We start from the raw sequence: 17,147 nt of genomic DNA on the forward strand, positions 1-17,147 counted from the left end.
GATTACTCCAAATACCTAAATGACTCCAATATGTTAGTAGTATGTAACATTAAACATTTTAACTTTCAATTGGCTTGTCATGTGACTTTAAATATATACAGTACCAGTCAAAAGTTTGGACACCCCTTACTCATTCAAGGGTTTTTCTTTATTTTCACTATTATCTACGTTGTAGAATAATAGCGAAGACATTAAAACTATGAAAAAACACATAAGGAATCAAGTACTGTAGTAACCAAAAAAGTGTTAAACAAATCAAAATATATTTTATATTTGAGATTCTTCAAAGTTGCCACCCTTTTCCTTGATGACAGCTTTGCACACTCTTGGCATTCTCTCAACCAGCTTCATGAAGTAGTCACCTGGAATGCATTTCAATTAACAGGTATGTCTTATTAAAAGTTAATTTGTGGAATTTCGTTCCTTCTTAATGCGTTTAAGCCAATCAGTTGTGTTGTGACAAGGTAGGGTGGTATACAGAAGCCCTATTTGGTAAAATACCACATACCACAATACCACAAGTTTCTTCAAGTGCATTCGCATAAACCATCCAGCACTATGATGAAACTGGCTCTCATCAGGACCACCACAGGAAAGGAAGACCCAGAGTTACCTCTGCTGCAGAGGATAAGTTCATTAGAGTTTCCTACCTCAGAAATTGCAGCCCAAAGAAATGCTTCACAGAGTTCAAGTAACAGACACATCTCAACTGTTCAGAGGAGACTGTGTGAATCAGGCCATGGTTGAATGGCTGCAAATAAACCACTACTAAAGGACACCAATAACAGGAAGAGACTTGCTTGGGCCAAGAAACACGAGCAATGGACATTAGACTGTCAGTGATTTGTTTGGAATTCAAGGCACACTTAGCAAGCATGGCTACCACAGCATTCTGCAGCTATATGCCATCCCATCTAGTTTGCGCTTAGTGGGACTATCATTTGTTTTCAACAGGACAGTGACTCAACACACCTCCAGGCTGTGAAAGGGCTATTTGACCAAAATGGAGAGTGATGGTGTGCTGCATCAGATTGTAACGACCGTTGGTGGAAGAAGGTGAGGACCAAGATGCAGCGTGGTAAGTTTTCATCATTATTTTAATAAACTGAACACTAAATAAAAGAAGGAACAAAATAAACAACCGAAACATCTCCGCCAGGTGCAAAACACACTAAACAGAAAATAACTACCCACAAACCAGGAAAACAGGCTGCCTAAGTATGGTTCTCAATCAGAGACAACGATTGACAGCTGCCTCTGATTGGGAACCATACCAGGCCAAAACCAGAAATACAAAACATAGAACAAAAACATAGAATGCCCACCCCAACTCACACCCTGACCAAACTAAAATAGAGACATAAAAAAGGAACTAAGGTCAGGATGTGACACAGATGACCTGGCCTCCACAATCACCTGACCTCAACCCAATTGAGATGGTTTGGGATGAGTTGGACTGCAGAGTGAAGGAATAGCAGCCAACAAGTGCTCAGCATATGTGGAAACTCTTTCAAGACTGTTGGAAAAGCATTCCAGGTGAAGATGGTTGAGAGAATGCTAAGAGTGTGCAAAGCTGTCATCAAGGCAAAGAGTGGCTATGAAGAATCTCAAATATAAAATAGATTTTGATTTGTTAAACACTTTTTTGGTTACTACATGATTAGATATGTTATTTCATAGTTTTGATGTCGTCACTATTATTCTACAAATTAGAATATAGTAAAAAATAAAGCAAAACCCTGGAATGAGTAGGTGTGTTCAAACTTTTGATCCATAACAGTGTCTGTTAAATTGTAGCACTCATATGTGACCATTTGCGCAGTGAGGTCTTGATCAGTACATAGATGTGCTGGAGAATCGAAGAGGACATGACTCAACCATACTAATTGAATTACAAATGGGATCGTTGGCACAGACTGCATGGACTGACAGCCAATGCACGCACCCATTCAGTGTTCCAGTAGCCTACCAGACAGAGACAGAACGTATCAAAGCAGATTAGCTTCCCACACTGTCTTTCCATACTGACAGCCAGCCATTTAAACTGATTATGCAATGCCTGAAGCTTGCAGGATGCTTTTAACATCAAAAAGTATCACTGTTATTGTGTTTGTGCTATTTTTTTAAGAACTTGGACTGATGTCTTCATGAGCTATTTCAAAGTTGACGGTTTTCAATCCAGATGACTATTTTCCCCAAGTCTTACCTCTTGTAACAATCAGCTTGGATCTCAAACTAACCATTTTAAAGTTCAAGGAAATACTTTGTTAATATGAGTGCAACAAAAACAAAACAGACTTAACTGTTATGAAGTGAGCAAAATAAGCATAGTGTCACAATATCAGAGTTTCAAACTAAATAAAAGTTATTATCACAAATTCAATCCCAACCAAAAGGCTTCATGTCCAACTAAATAAGGAAGTCCAAAATCCAATCAATCAGAGTTCGGAGAGCAGAGATGCTAGGCTATCGCCATCTTTGATTTGTCAGTGCAAATAATGCATGCAGGCGGATACAGTACAGTACATCACATAAACAGTTTGAAAATCAAACATCACATAGGGAGGTTTATTCTTGCCTTGTATATGTGTGTATGTGCCTGTCACCTAACATTTGTGGCAGTATCACACTCTTTTGCCCTCAGTCACTGTAGTCATGGGGTTTCTGTTATTGAGCAGTGAATTTGGGTTCTTTATCTTTTACATCTCAATGTGAACAGTATGTATTTTTTTTAAGCAGGGACAATGTAACCTTATCACAGTGACCATTTGTTTGATAGCTATGGCTCTTGCATCTAAGCACATCACCACCACACTTGTAGACTTCTGAAAACAGATGTTTCTCTACCTATCGTCTCAGAATCACAAGTGAAATCCCTTGATCTGATTACCTTGTTGGACCCCCTCAAGGACTGGAACATTGTAGCCTGTTTCCTTTTAAAAACACATGAGCAAAACCCTGCAGGACATGTACTCGTAAAATCTGTCAACATACAGTAAAGTCGAGGCCCAATAATAAAGATCAAATTCAGCAGTCAATGAGAGGATGAAGGAGTGCCATAATCCAAAACAGACCTGATGTGCCTCATTGGAAAGTTTTACTGTCATCAGCCGACAGAATGGGACTGAAAGGCGAAGCGTTAACTCAATGGGAGAAGGACGCATACGGTAGGAACATAATGTTAATAAAAGTCTAGTCATTATTTGAATTCAAATGAGTGGAACATAGTTTCAGGGCTTCCTTTCACCTCAATCTTCAAGTAAACAGTGGGTAAATCTGTCGTTGTACAGTAGAATAATTTATTTGAGTGTTCAAGCAAGGGCAGAATAAGTTCAAGTGAAAGTCACAAAAGGTTATTGTACAACCAGGAAGCACGAGCCTGTGAAACAACAGTCCCCTTTTTCAAATAACCAGTGTGTGAACGGCCAGGCATTAACGCTGACAGTGGATCTATTGCGTGTCTGTATTTGTTTAACATGCCTCCAGGTTTTAAATTGTCGTCCATGATTTCTCAGGGATTTTCCCTGGACCCCTTATTGCTAAGTAAGATGTAAAGGCCTCCTGTTACCCAACATACTCTATTTTTCCCGTGGTGTACAACTATGAATTTCCATCTCCCTGGCCAGTTGTGCTTAGCAGGTCTCAGCACCGGGATATAAATATCAATCAGCCAACTCGTTAGAATACATCTGTGTTGCAGGTACAAGAGATCATTTGTATTTTTTGGAGGAAAACCAGAATATTGTGGTCACATTTTCTTGAAATATCCCACTTGTGTAGTCTAACATTACACAGACATTTTATATTTGAACTGGAAGTGACTGGGCGTGAGGAGATGTGGATAGCACTAGAGAGTGTTTTGCATGAACCTAAGTGTCCATCCATAAATAAATGTTATTCATTAAATCCATGCACCAAAACCTGTCCCTATGTCGGCATTTGCCCACCAGATGTCGCCATTGTATCACCATACAAAACAAGGTCATACTCAAACAATACTGGAGAAGAGGAGTGCTTGTAAAGTTTTTTTTTTATCGTTACCAGGCCTCCATCCATGCACAGAAATATAATTTAAACCATTGTTCCATTGACAAGAATGATCATATTTCAAGATAAGATAATGATTCGACAGATCACATTCGTTTATCCCTTTGAAAACAATCGGAAACTTTAAACCCAGCGCAGAGGAGTTAGGACAGTGACAAATTGCAGCAAGTGGAGTATGGTTCTGTTCATTAGGTCTGTATCCATTTCACACTCGCGTTGGGGGTGGATAATATGGATTCCTTAGATGTCCTTTCAAACGTCAGACCCCGAGTAGAACCTCAGTTAAAATCCCTGAGATGCAGTGTGACGATAGCTTTAACCACGGTCACATTCAAGTATCTCATGCGTGCAGCTCCTGTGACCACGCAAAGGGACTTGAGATGGATAGGCATATTACAGAGAGAAGAAGAAGAGTGACGTTTCAAAAGGAAGCTCACAGTAGATGCTATAAAAGGGAACCGGTGCATAGAGAAACAGTGATGTGCACACTATATAATGCTCGTAGAGTAGATAGTGTATGAAGTTTGCCGCCACAGTTATGATCAGCATGATCATGATGGTTTTGTGTATTCACTTTTGTTTGAAGGTAGTATCTTCAACTTGAATCAGTTCTTGGCGATTTTGAGCGATTGCAGAAGACGTATAAATCATTTTTTAAAGAATATTCTTTTCAATCTGTAAGTACGTTTGAGGCTTCGTCGCAGCTCGTCAATTATTTAGGAATGCAAAGTTGTGCTTGGTGTCATAAACCACCACCCTTCCCTTCCACAACCATAAAATGTTGATGTGAAGAAAACTGCAGTGGACCTGTTGTATGCCACGTCAAGGGCATCGTTTTACAAGCCATAAAGACATTCCATTAAGCAGGAATTGCGGTTAGGGTTTTTATTCGGGCTGTTTAATGACACATACACATTGATGATTGGAATCTTCACGCTGCATTTGGATTCTGCTTGAAATGTGGAGTTATAGGTTCGAAGGAGGTGCAGTGTATAAGGCTGAGGCTGAGCAATTATGTCTACAATTAGGCTGATGAATATCGAAGCACATCAACTCTGATGTTTACAGCATTGTTAATTACCATTAATTAATGACAGTGAGCTTGAGATATTTAATTCTTACCCAGATGGACGAGCAACATCATGCAGCACTGTTGTGTTGGCATCAATATTTCCACCTTTTCAGCATTAAAATGTGAAATTCGTATTTTTCTATGTGGGTGTTATGCCGGTTAAAGGGCTTCACATAATTAAAATATTGCCTCATATTACTTGTGCTAAATTCTATTCCACCATTTTTGCTTTCGTAACATTTCACAGTTCTCAATCACCCAAACAAATGCATTCCACATTTCTTAAGGAGGTTTGTGATATCTTTGACAATATTACATCCATGGAAATGTTGTGCCCAAGAGCCTTATTTTAATGTTCTGACTGTGGGGGCAAGCATATAAGTCTCCTAGGAAAGAACAATACTGTCTTCTCTGATTCAGTGATCACATATCCTGCCTGGTGGCGGATTGAAAAAGTGTTGGGCTAAGGACCGATCCCTGAGGCACTCCATTAAACCAAGTTTAACTGTGGAAACATTTTTTGAGTTTCACCGGTGTCAAATGTACTTCAACCAATAAGGTGCTTGAGGTAAAAGAAAAAGGTCAAGATAAAAGAAAAGGGACATTCCACCTCAATCCCCCAAACTTTAAAATCACAGCTGGAATAAAAATCAATGAATTAGATCAAATTTGTCATGCTACTGTACAAAGCAAAACAAATATCACATTTCTGGTCGATAAGCCAATAATAATAATGTCTGGACGAAACCTTTTTTTTACCCATATGAGAAGGGAACAGGAGTTTCAGTGAGTCCAGGAAGTGGGTCCAGGAGTTTGGCAAGCGCATGCAGAGTTCCATTGAGGTTGGGAGATGTTCTGTATTTTCCGACCCCTGGCTAATGTGTCCAGCCTGCTCTGTGGTGGGAGTGTGATTTCCACTTCAGATGACAAACTTGTGCATGTGAACTCCCTTATGTGCTCCTTGTCATGTTTCTAATTAAATGCATACTCTACAGAAGTCACTGGGTTCGGGGCAATAATGGCCTCTGTGCGAGGGCCCTCTCCTCTTCAGCTTCACTTTATGTTTGTCGGCATAGTGACAAAACCCCTGGACGTGCTTAACATTGATGTGCACAGAATCTTTCTCCACGACTACAGAAAAACTACAGTAGAAACTGCACAGTGGCGCTATAATGGTGAATTCTTAGATTAACAACCTCATGTCTATTCTGAACTAAATGACTGACAGACTGACTTCACTAGCTAATGGAGAACACTGTGACTCAGAACAGGTTCAGAAGGTGAATGTGGGTGAATATAATTCAACGCTTATGACAGTCCATTTTGTTTATTTTTTGGAAAACAGATAACGATTTGAGGAGAACTTTCCACACGTCTGTGAAAGATATTAATTTGGTTTGGAGGCAATAATGTGCAATTCTCACACCATAACGCAGATCTGTATCATGTAACAAATCCTGTTTTATCTCTGACATTCCTTGGAAAAACATCCTCTCCCCAAAATGGGATTCAATGTCACTGTACAAACACGAAACCCTCTACTCGCTTGAACGCATTGCTTGTCTCTTTGATCAAAGGTGTAGAACGTCTTTCCTTGAGAGTGTATCTCCAGTGCCATCCATCACGCCCAACAACGGAAAAACAGCTGTGCTCTATCAGATGCTTGTTCGCACCTCAGTGATGTATCAAAATATCTTAACTTGCTAGAGTATTGTTATAGTACATGTAAATAAAGCTCATGCTGCTTTCATGTCCGCCGTCAATAGTACTATTAATTTCACTACGCACACACCCTTCTCCAGAGTGACTTACAGCAGGAGGTGTATACATTTTCATACTGGTCCCCCGTGGGAATTGAACCCACTACCTTGGTGTTGCAAGTGCCATGCTCTACCAACTGAGCTACATTAGACACTATTGTATGTACAGTATTATTGGTCTTGTGCGTCTTTGAGAATCATCCACATAGAGATGTGTAGGTGCAGTACTGTGTGTATTATGTGTGTTTTATGCACTGTGGGGAAATAGGAATAACATTTTGAGCTATTGTTCTGGAAACAAGGATGGAGACTCAGTAAATGATCTATTGTTTCTCTATACACAAGCAGGGGCCGTTTATCAAACTTGTTTTGATGGACTTGGGTTTGTGTTGTCAACTGAGCAAAATGGTCTCTGGCCAAGGCATTCGGGGAGGCCTGAATATGCTTAGGTGGCACAAAAGCAATTTGAGCTGATTATGGTGCCGCTGTGAGATGCCAAGGGGATTTTATGATATCATAAGTGTTAATTGTGGCAGCATTAACAAAATGCGGTAAAGTATTTGCTTTAGTGTGTTTGCAATTGTCCATGTTAGCCATTTAATACCCAGCAAAATAACCCCAAATACATGAGGGGCTAGCATTATATATCGGTGTAATATAGTATGTGAAATATGCAATTGCCGTAATATGTAATCATAAAATCATTTATTAGGTTGTTATACGTTTATTAGGTTGGTAGCTTGATACTTATAGTCATCCACATATGGATTTTAACAAATGCAATTTCAATCTGACACTACACAAATCAACAGGTTAAAATTATTTCCTTTACAACATACTTTCTGATACAGTGTTGTTGGCATTCTAAAATGAGGTTTGACTACAGAATTTGCTTTTGGGAGTCAATTATTGACTTAATCACTGTTTAAGTGACTATGTTGAACTCATAGCATTGTTTTCTTCACTCTGTGAAAGTCTGTTATGTCTGTTATTATCAAGATGGTTTACTTCAGCGAAACACAGTTGGATTGTGACTTTTCAATTACAGAGAACACCCAGCTAGCATATTTGGTTTCTTGGAAGTTGTGGGAACGTATGTTTTTGGTATTGTATTAGGATCCCCATTAGCTGTTGCAAAAGCAGCAGCTACTCTTCCTGGGGTCCACACAAAACATGAAACATGACATAATACAGAACATTAAAATTAGACAAGAACAGCTCAAGGACAGAACTACATAAAAAAATGTTTTACAGGCACATGTAGCCTACATATCAATACATACACACAAACTATCTAGGTCAAACGGGGAGAGGCGTTGTGCCATGAAGTGTTGCTTTATCTGTTTTTTGAACCCAGGTTTGCTGTTTATTTGAGCAATATGAGATGGAATGGAGTTCCATGCAATAAGGGCTATATATAATACCGTCTGCTTTCTTGAATTTGTTCTGGATTTGGGGACTGTGAAAAGACCCCTGGTGTCAGAGCTGTGTGTAAGTTGACTATGCAAACAATTTGGGATTTTCAACACATTAATGTTTCTTATAAAAAATAAGTGCCCTTAGTCAAAAGAGACTGGCATGCATAGTATTTACATCAGCCCTCTGATTAAAATGAAGAGCAAGACGTGGCACTCTGTTCTGGGCCAGCTGCAGCTTAACGAGGTCTTTCCTTGCAGCACTGGACCACGCAACTGGACAATAATAGAGATTAGACAACACTACCTGCAGAACTTGCTTTTTGGAGTTTGGCGTCAAAAAAGCAGAGTGTCTCTTTATTACGGACAGACCTCTCCCCATTTTACTACCACTTAATATACAGTTGAAGTGGGAAGTTTACATACACTTAGGTTGGAGTCATTAAAACTCGTTTTTCAACCACTCCACAAATGTCTTGTTCACAAACTATAGTTTTGGCAAGTCGGTTAGGACATCTACTTTGTGCATGACACAAGTAATTCTTCCAACAATTGTTTACAGACAGATTATTTCACTCATCACAATTCCAGTGGGTCAGAAGTTTACATACACTAAGTTGACTGTGCCTTTAAACAGCTTGGAAAATTCCAGAAAATGATGTCATGGCTTTTAGAAGCTTCTGATAGGCTAATTGACAGCATTTGAGTCAATTGCAGGTGTACCTGTGGATGTGTTTCAAGGCCTACCTTCAAACTTGGTGCCTCTTTGCTTGACATCATGGGAAAATCAAAAGAAATCAGCCAAGATCTCAGAATAAAAATGTAAACCTCCACAAGTCTGGTTCATCCTTGGGAGAAATTTCCAAACGCCTGAATGTATCACGTTCATCTTTACAAACAATAGTATGAAAGTATAAACACCATTGGACCACGCAGCCATCGTACCGCTCAGGAAGGAGACGTGTTCTGTCTCCTAGCGATTAACGTACTTTGGTGCGAAAAGTGCAAATCAATCCCAGAACAACAGCAAAGGACCTTGTGAAGATGCTGGAGGAAACAGGTACAAAAATATCTATATCCGCAGTAAAACGAGACCTACATCGACATAACCTGAAAGGCCGCTCAGCAAGGAAGAAGCCACTGCTCCAAATCCGCCATAAAAAAGCCAGACTACAGTTTGCAACTGCACAAGGTTTGGAAGAAAAAGGGAGAGGCTTGCAAGCCGAAGAACACCGTGAAGCAGGGGGGTGGCAGCATCATGTTGTGGGGGTGCTTTGCTGCAGGAGGGACTGGTGTGCGTCACAAAATAGACGGTATCATGAGACAGGAAAATGATGTGGATATATTGAAGCAACATCTCAAAACATCAGTCAGGAAGTTAAAGCTTGGTCGCAAATTGTTCTTCCAAATGGACAATGACCCCAAGCATACTTCCAAAGATGTGGCAAAATGGCTTAAGGACAGCAAAGTCAATGTATTGGATTGGCCATCACAAAGCCCTGACCTCAACCCTATAGAAAATGTGTGTGCAGAACTGAAAAAGCGTGTGCGAGCAAGGAGGCTTACAAACCTGATTCAGTTACACCAGCTCTGTCTGGAGGAATGGGCCACAATTCACCCAACTTATTATGGGAAGCTTGTGGTAGGCTACCCAAAATGTTTGACCCAAGTTAAACAATTTAAAGGCAATGCTACCAAATACTAATTGAGTGTATGTCAACTTATGACTCACTGGGAATGTGATGAAAGAAATAAAAGCTGAAATAAATCATTCTCTCTACTATTATTCTGACATTTCACATTCTTGAAATAAATTGGTGATCCTAACTGACCTAAGACAGGGAATGTTTTCAAGGATTAAATGTCAGCAATTGTCAGCAACTGAGTTTAAATGTATTTGACTAAGGTGTATGTAAACTTCCAATTTCAACTGTATATGTTTTGATCATGACAGTTTACAATCTAAGGTAACGCCAAATAATTTAGTTTCCTCAACTTGTTCAACAGCCACGCCGTTGCTTACCAGATTCAGTTGAGGATTAGAATTTAGGGAATGACTTGTAACAAATACAATGCACTTAGTTTTAGAGATGTTCAGGACCAGTTTATTAGAGCGTTGGGCCAGTATCTGAAAGGTTGCTTGATCGAATCCCCGAGCTAGCAAGGTGCATTTAGATTAACACGAATTTAAGCTTTCTGTCCATATAAGACATGTCTATGTCCTGGAGGGTTTGCTGTTATTCTAGTCACAATAGCGCATGTTAGCATGTTAGAAGTCTGTAATTCTGCCCCTGAGCAAGGCAGTGGATGTCGATTATGGCAGCCCCCCGCACCTCTCTGATTCAGATCCCGTAGGATCGGTGTCCCTATACCGGGACAGTTGTTGCTAACATGCGCTATTGTGACTAGAATAACAGCAAACCCTCCAGGACATAGACATGTCTTATATGGACAGAAAGCTTAAATTCGTGTTAATCTAACTGCACTGTCCAATTTACAGGGGAAAGGGGAAAGGGGGATACCTAGTCAGTTGTACAACTGAATGCATTCAAAATAAATGTCTCTTCAGCATTTAAATGTGCTGAGAATGTTCCAAAGGCAAGCAACTATCCTTCACCATTCCCAGAACATTGTGGGACGGTTGTATGCAAATTAACTTTAAGACAATCACGCTCTCACCAAGCTCTAAGAAATATATGGTTCTCAGAACGTTATGTGCTAGCTGGGTATAGTTCATGATTGTGTAAAATAGAGGCATTCAGGCCATCAGCCAAGCAGCACATTTTGCCTCTGTGAAATGACTCACAATTAGGTTCATTGAGCCAACTGTCAGCAAGGCAAATCAGTCTTCTTTACTAATTAAGGGAGAGACTTCCCCATTGTTTACACAATACATGATAAAGTATTCAGGAACAGTGGCTCCTTTGAATAGCGGGAAAGTGTTCTTTCATCCCTAAGGCCATCATGCGGGTCCTTAGGCATCAAAATGTGTCAGAGCTTTTTGATGCAGGACTCAGAAAGACAAGTCACCTGCATCTTTCATGTTGTCGAGGAGAGCAATGAGAGACGGGAGTTGTCTAAAGTGTGTAAGACTGACTTGCAGTTGGTGCTGTGTGTGTGTGTTTGCCATCCCTCCGCGACTAAGATAGCCCAAGGTCATCTGGCCGCCCAGGTGAGCAGGGTGGTTACGCGAGGAGGAGAGAGGGGAGGCTGGGTCGGCCTGTCGGATTACCTTACTGAGGTTTTCTTTGTGTGCATGACCCGGGTTAGCTGGGATTCAGGGGTCAATCAAAGCCTGTCTCACCGCAACTGGAATGTGGTAAACAAGACTGCGTGGTATCGGGAACCCGGTGTAGATAGCATTCCTGCAGTCAGCGCAACAATGTCACACCTCTGCATTTCTGCTAGCATGGCAGCAACACCTGAGGTTGAGAGAGAAAACGCAGCCCGTCTATTTAGTGGCTAATGAAATGCCAGGTACATATACCCAGAGGCAGCGTGAACTGAGGCAATTATTCAGATATCGAATAGTGTACCTTGTATCCTGCTTATGTTCCTTTTTAACATCCTCAAATACTGGATACTATTCAATCAAACACATTTACCAGGTGTAGGGGCTAAAAATGATATTCCTTCAGCACTACAGATGGACTTTATGATTGACTCCCTTCTGTTTTACACAGACTATTTACAGTGCCTTGCGAAAGTATTCGGCCCCCTTGAACTTTGCGACCTTTTGCCACATTTCAGGCTTCAAACATAAAGATATAAAACTGTATTTTTTTGTGAAGAATCAACAACAAGTGGGACACAATCATGAAGTGGAACGACATTTATTGGATATTTCACACTTTTTTAACAAATCAAAAACTGAAAAATTTGGCGTGCAAAATTATTCAGCCCCCTTAAGTTAATACTTTGTAGCGCCACCTTTTGCTGCGATTGCAGCTGTAAGTCGCTTGGGGTATGTCTCTATCAGTTTTGCACATCGAGAGACTGAAATTTTTTCCCATTCCTCCTTGCAAAACAGCTCGAGCTCAGTGAGGTTGGATGGAGAGCATTTGTGAACAGCAGTTTTCAGTTCTTTCCACAGATTCTCGATTGGATTCAGGTCTGGACTTTGACTTGGCCATTCTAACACCTGGATATGTTTATTTTTGAACCATTTCATTGTAGATTTTGCTTTATGTTTTGGATCATTGTCTTGTTGGAAGACAAATCTCCGTCCCAGTCTCAGGTCTATTGCAGACTCCATCAGGTTTTCTTCCAGAATGGTCCTGTATTTGGCTCCATCCATCTTCCCATCAATTTTAACCATCTTCCCTGTCCCTGCAGAAGAAAAACAGGCCATAACCATGATGCTGCCACCACCATGTTTGACAGTGGGGATGGTGTGTTCAGCTGTGTTGCTTTTACACCAAACATAACGTTTTGCATTGTTGCCAAAAAGTTCAATTTTGGTTTCATCTGACCAGAGCACCTTCTTCCACATGTTTGGTGTGTCTCCCAGGTGGCTTGTGGCAAACTTTAAACAACACTTTTTATGGATATCTTTAAGAAATGGTTTTCTTCTTGCCACTCTTCCATAAAGGCCAGATGTGTGCAATATACGACTGATTGTTGTCCTATGGACAGAGTTCATCCAGAGTGATCATGGGCCTCTTGGCTGCATCTCTGATCAGTCTTCTCCTTGTATGAGCTGAAAGTTTAGAGGGACGGCCAGGTCTTGGTAGATTTGCAGTGGTCTGATACTCCTTCCATTTCAATATTATCGCTTTCACAGTGCTCCTTGGGATGTTTAAAGCTTGGGAAATCTTTTTGTATCCAAATCCAGCTTTAAACGTCTTCATAACAGTATCTCGGACCTGCCTTGTCTGTTCCTTGTTCTTCATGATGCTCTCTGCGCTTTTAACGGACCTCTGAGACTATCACAGTGCAGGTGCATTCATACAGAGACTTGATTACACACAGGTGGATTGTATTTATCATCATTAGTCATTTAGGTCAACATTGGATCATTCAGAGATCCTCACTGAACTTCTGGAGAGAGTTTGCTGCACTGAAGGTAAAGGTGCTGAATAATTTTGCACGCCCAATTTTTCAGTTTTTTATTTGTTAAAAAAGTTAGAAATATCCAATAAATGTCGTTCCACTTCATGATTGTGTCCTACTTGTTGTTGATTCTTCAAAAGGTCGCAAAGTTCAAGGGGGCTGAATACTTTCGCAAGGCACTGTATTTGTTCATTACCCGATTAGTACAATTTCACATTTGTATTGTGCAGCCCACAATACAGGCTACATTGTACAGTGTTAGCAATCACAAATCCTTACGCGCTCATTTGAAAACACAGCACATAAATGCCCTTTGTCTCTAAACTCACTTTATGTCGAGGGTTCAGATTCAAGCCTACTCAAACAGCTGCCAAAAGCATTCCACTTCCAGAGTGAGTGGGAGTGGTTTGAATGCAGTGGACAGTGTGTGTGTGTGTGTGTTTTTTTTTGGGGGGGGGGGGGGGGGGGGGGGGTTGACTAGGATAACACAGCGCCCTCTTATTTCTCTCTTGCTGTGTTTCTCTGTAGACACTGTGTCAGTTTGTATATGCAAAGTCTTCAACTGCTGCGTATAGAAAGATTCATAATTCATCTATTCATGACAAGAACAGTGCATTGTCCATCCAGTACTCAGCAGCACGTACCCCAGGCAAAACAGCTGCTCAAACATTTCACTTCTTTCATCAGCACCTAATGGCATTAGATTTTTCATCTTCGGTCCTCTCGCAAGATGGATGTCGCACACCTGTTAGTCTAGACGTGCAAACAGCTGGGTTAATTCTATCAGAACGTCATTGCAAAACAAGAATTTGTTCTTAACTGACTTGCCTAGTAAAATAAAGGTTAAATAAAATACTTTTTGTTTTAAACAGCCCATTTCATAATTGACACTTAGTTTTAACACCAACTGTCTTGTCAAGGAGTCGATTCCCAGGGAATAAAATCACTAAGGATACTGTACACAATACTATGATGTTTAGGCCTTCTCTTGCTTCTGTACCAATGCGAGATATCTCCTTTGACCCATCCTCTACTATTCCAGTTGATAAACCTGACAGTGAGATCACTTTAGCTAATTTAACCAGCTATCCCTAGCGGTACACACCTAGAAACAAATCCTGTAAGACATTAATACAGACAGGCATTTTGTTTTTCTCTCATCCGACCTGGCTGACACCAATCTCAATTACTTTAGCATGCATCGAATCTCTCCAAACAGTTATTTAATTAGCTAAAATGTCTCATCTGTCACAACAAAAAGTTCAGACAGTCCATGTCAACCCACTGCTCCCTGGGTCTATCTTGCCTTAAAGACACCCTTTAAGTGCTTATTGAAGAGGATCAATAGATAAGTGCAGCAGAAGCAGCTGCCAGGATAGACCGCCCTCCTTGCTCTCATCAAGGAGGGAGAAAATCAAAACACCAACTGCCGAGAGTCCCATTACAGTTCCGTTGGTTGGATAACCATTTTACAATCCCAGTAATGTTGACAAATGTTGCTTTATTTTCATTTCTTTCCTCATCATCATGCACCAGCCATCCACCTCAATCATCAACCATACCTGCTATGTTGGGGTTGCAGAGTTGTATCACATTTTTAGGTTGAAACATACTTAAAATAAATGTGCAGAGCATGTAGAATCATGATGATATGATACTTGGCAACTGAGAGCTAATTGAAACTGATGTTGACGTTTGCCAGTCTTTTACGGCTGATCCATATTTCAAAGTGCAGCTGCCCTCAGTGTCCCTTACCTTACCACCTTACCATGAGAACAACTCAGATGTTCTAGAAGCTCAGTCAGAGCCGGCCCTAGCCACTAAGCGACCGCTTAGAGCCCCGCAGCAACTAGGCGGCCCACGACCCCAAAAAATAGGAACTCAGTGTTGGTCTCAACTTACTGTTGAGAGTTAGAAAAGTGGAATAAGTAGAATAAGTAGAATACACAAAGTGGAATTTGGTCATGTGGTTGTCCATCTGCATTTTTTCTTGTTTTGTCAATCACTGACAATCACTCAATTAGCCCATGTCAGCTTACATTGTTTATATTGTTAAGTTAGTCTAGCCAGCAATCTAAACTTGTAATAATCATGGTCGAATTAGCGACTGGGTATGTAGGACAAATGCCCTGGTGCCCTGGCCTCCAGGGGGACCCCATTGACTTTGTTAGTCACTCTCACACAGATTCAGTACCAGTCAAAAGTTTGGATACACCAACTCATTCAAGGGTTTTTATTTATTTTTTTACTATTTTCTACATTGTAGAATAATAGTGAAGACATCAAAACTATGAAATAACACATATGGAATCATGTAGTAACCAAACAAGTGTTAAACAAATCAAATATTTTATATTTGAGATTCTTCAAAGTAGCCACATTTTGCCTTGATGACAGCTTTATCTGTGTGAGAGTGACAACATGTATGTGTTATTTCATAGTTATGATGTCTTCACTATTATTCTACAATGTAGTCATTGCAAAATGTGTACAATTGCAGGAAATTAACTGTAAAACTACAACAACAAAAAATCTCTGCAGTCAAGAGGGGGCCCACTAAAATGTTTTGCCTGCGAGTTGCCCCACCCTCCCCCAATTACTTTTTCAGCTCAGTGTGTGAAGAACACAGGGGGTTTAGAATGAGCTGTTGTTAATTTAATTTAATAATCATAAGATATATTCACTATATTTACTTAACAAACATGAATTATACTTGGTGACTGCACGTACAGTACAGACACATTGTACTGACTCGCTCCGCAGTGGTTGGGAAAGTGTATGGGGGCTGAACGCGCAGCGACCCAGACCCCGTTGCTCTCGGAGATCACGCCTACTGACTCAAGGTAGCCGGGGAATAGGAAGGGCAATGATAATGATGATGCTGACAATGATGTTTCCAGTACCTCTATAATGAATTGCTCTGCTGTAAACCTATGCTTAAAAAATTATACAAATATAAGTCTTTTCTTTTTAAAGAATAATGCCCAAAACAATGGTACTGGCCTGATTTCCACAGAGCACAACTGGTGATGTCTTCCCTTTCTGAGAAGGTCCTTTATTTCCCAGAGGAAGGCTGCTATTTGCTCTGTGCTTATGGGGGTAGGGACGAGGAGAGGCTACAGATGAGGGATTTAATGGAGTAGATCTGTTTCTCTCTCAAAGGAACTGTATGTCTGATATGTTTACGTTCAGCCTTCTAAACAGGCGAAGGGGTTTTGACTCCAGAGCTGTAGATCCATTTAGTTGAGGACACGTTTCTTCTTCGAGCAATGAGAATTGTTTGTCAAATATATTCAATCTCTATGTTGACGAAGTAGTAATTCATGACACTATAAGAAATAAGTCATCGAGCACTAAAATGGCTGGTTTTGAAAATTCCGTTTTGTGTTCCAGTGAATTCTGTTAAAGTGAATGGTTCCTATGCACCCCAACGAAGGGGAGTTGAAGCGGTATACTAAGTGGCGTAGCATGATGAAACAAATGTCAATAATCAGGTGCTGTAGCCACCGAAGCAGGTGACACCTCAACATCTGAACAGAGGTCGAACAGAGGTTGAATAGATCATTGCGGGAAAAGGACAGCTGTGCACACCTGTTTGTGCCGTGGATGTAATTAGCTGAATAAAGATCCAACATGTGACACATACCGTAGAATCAAAGAAGGTTAATACACAGCATGTGATATTTGATCATGTAAGGATTTCAGATTTATATGTTCTCACGATCAGTTGGCTTTGTGGGTTGTTTTATTGCTGTGAGACTATAACACAATAGCTAGTAACATGGACAATTCATCACATCA

The sequence above is a fragment of the Oncorhynchus mykiss genome, chromosome 14 (genome assembly GCF_057628025.1).
Source record: "Oncorhynchus mykiss isolate SJ-2025 chromosome 14, ASM5762802v1, whole genome shotgun sequence".
Taxonomy (NCBI): Eukaryota; Metazoa; Chordata; class Actinopteri; order Salmoniformes; family Salmonidae; genus Oncorhynchus; species Oncorhynchus mykiss.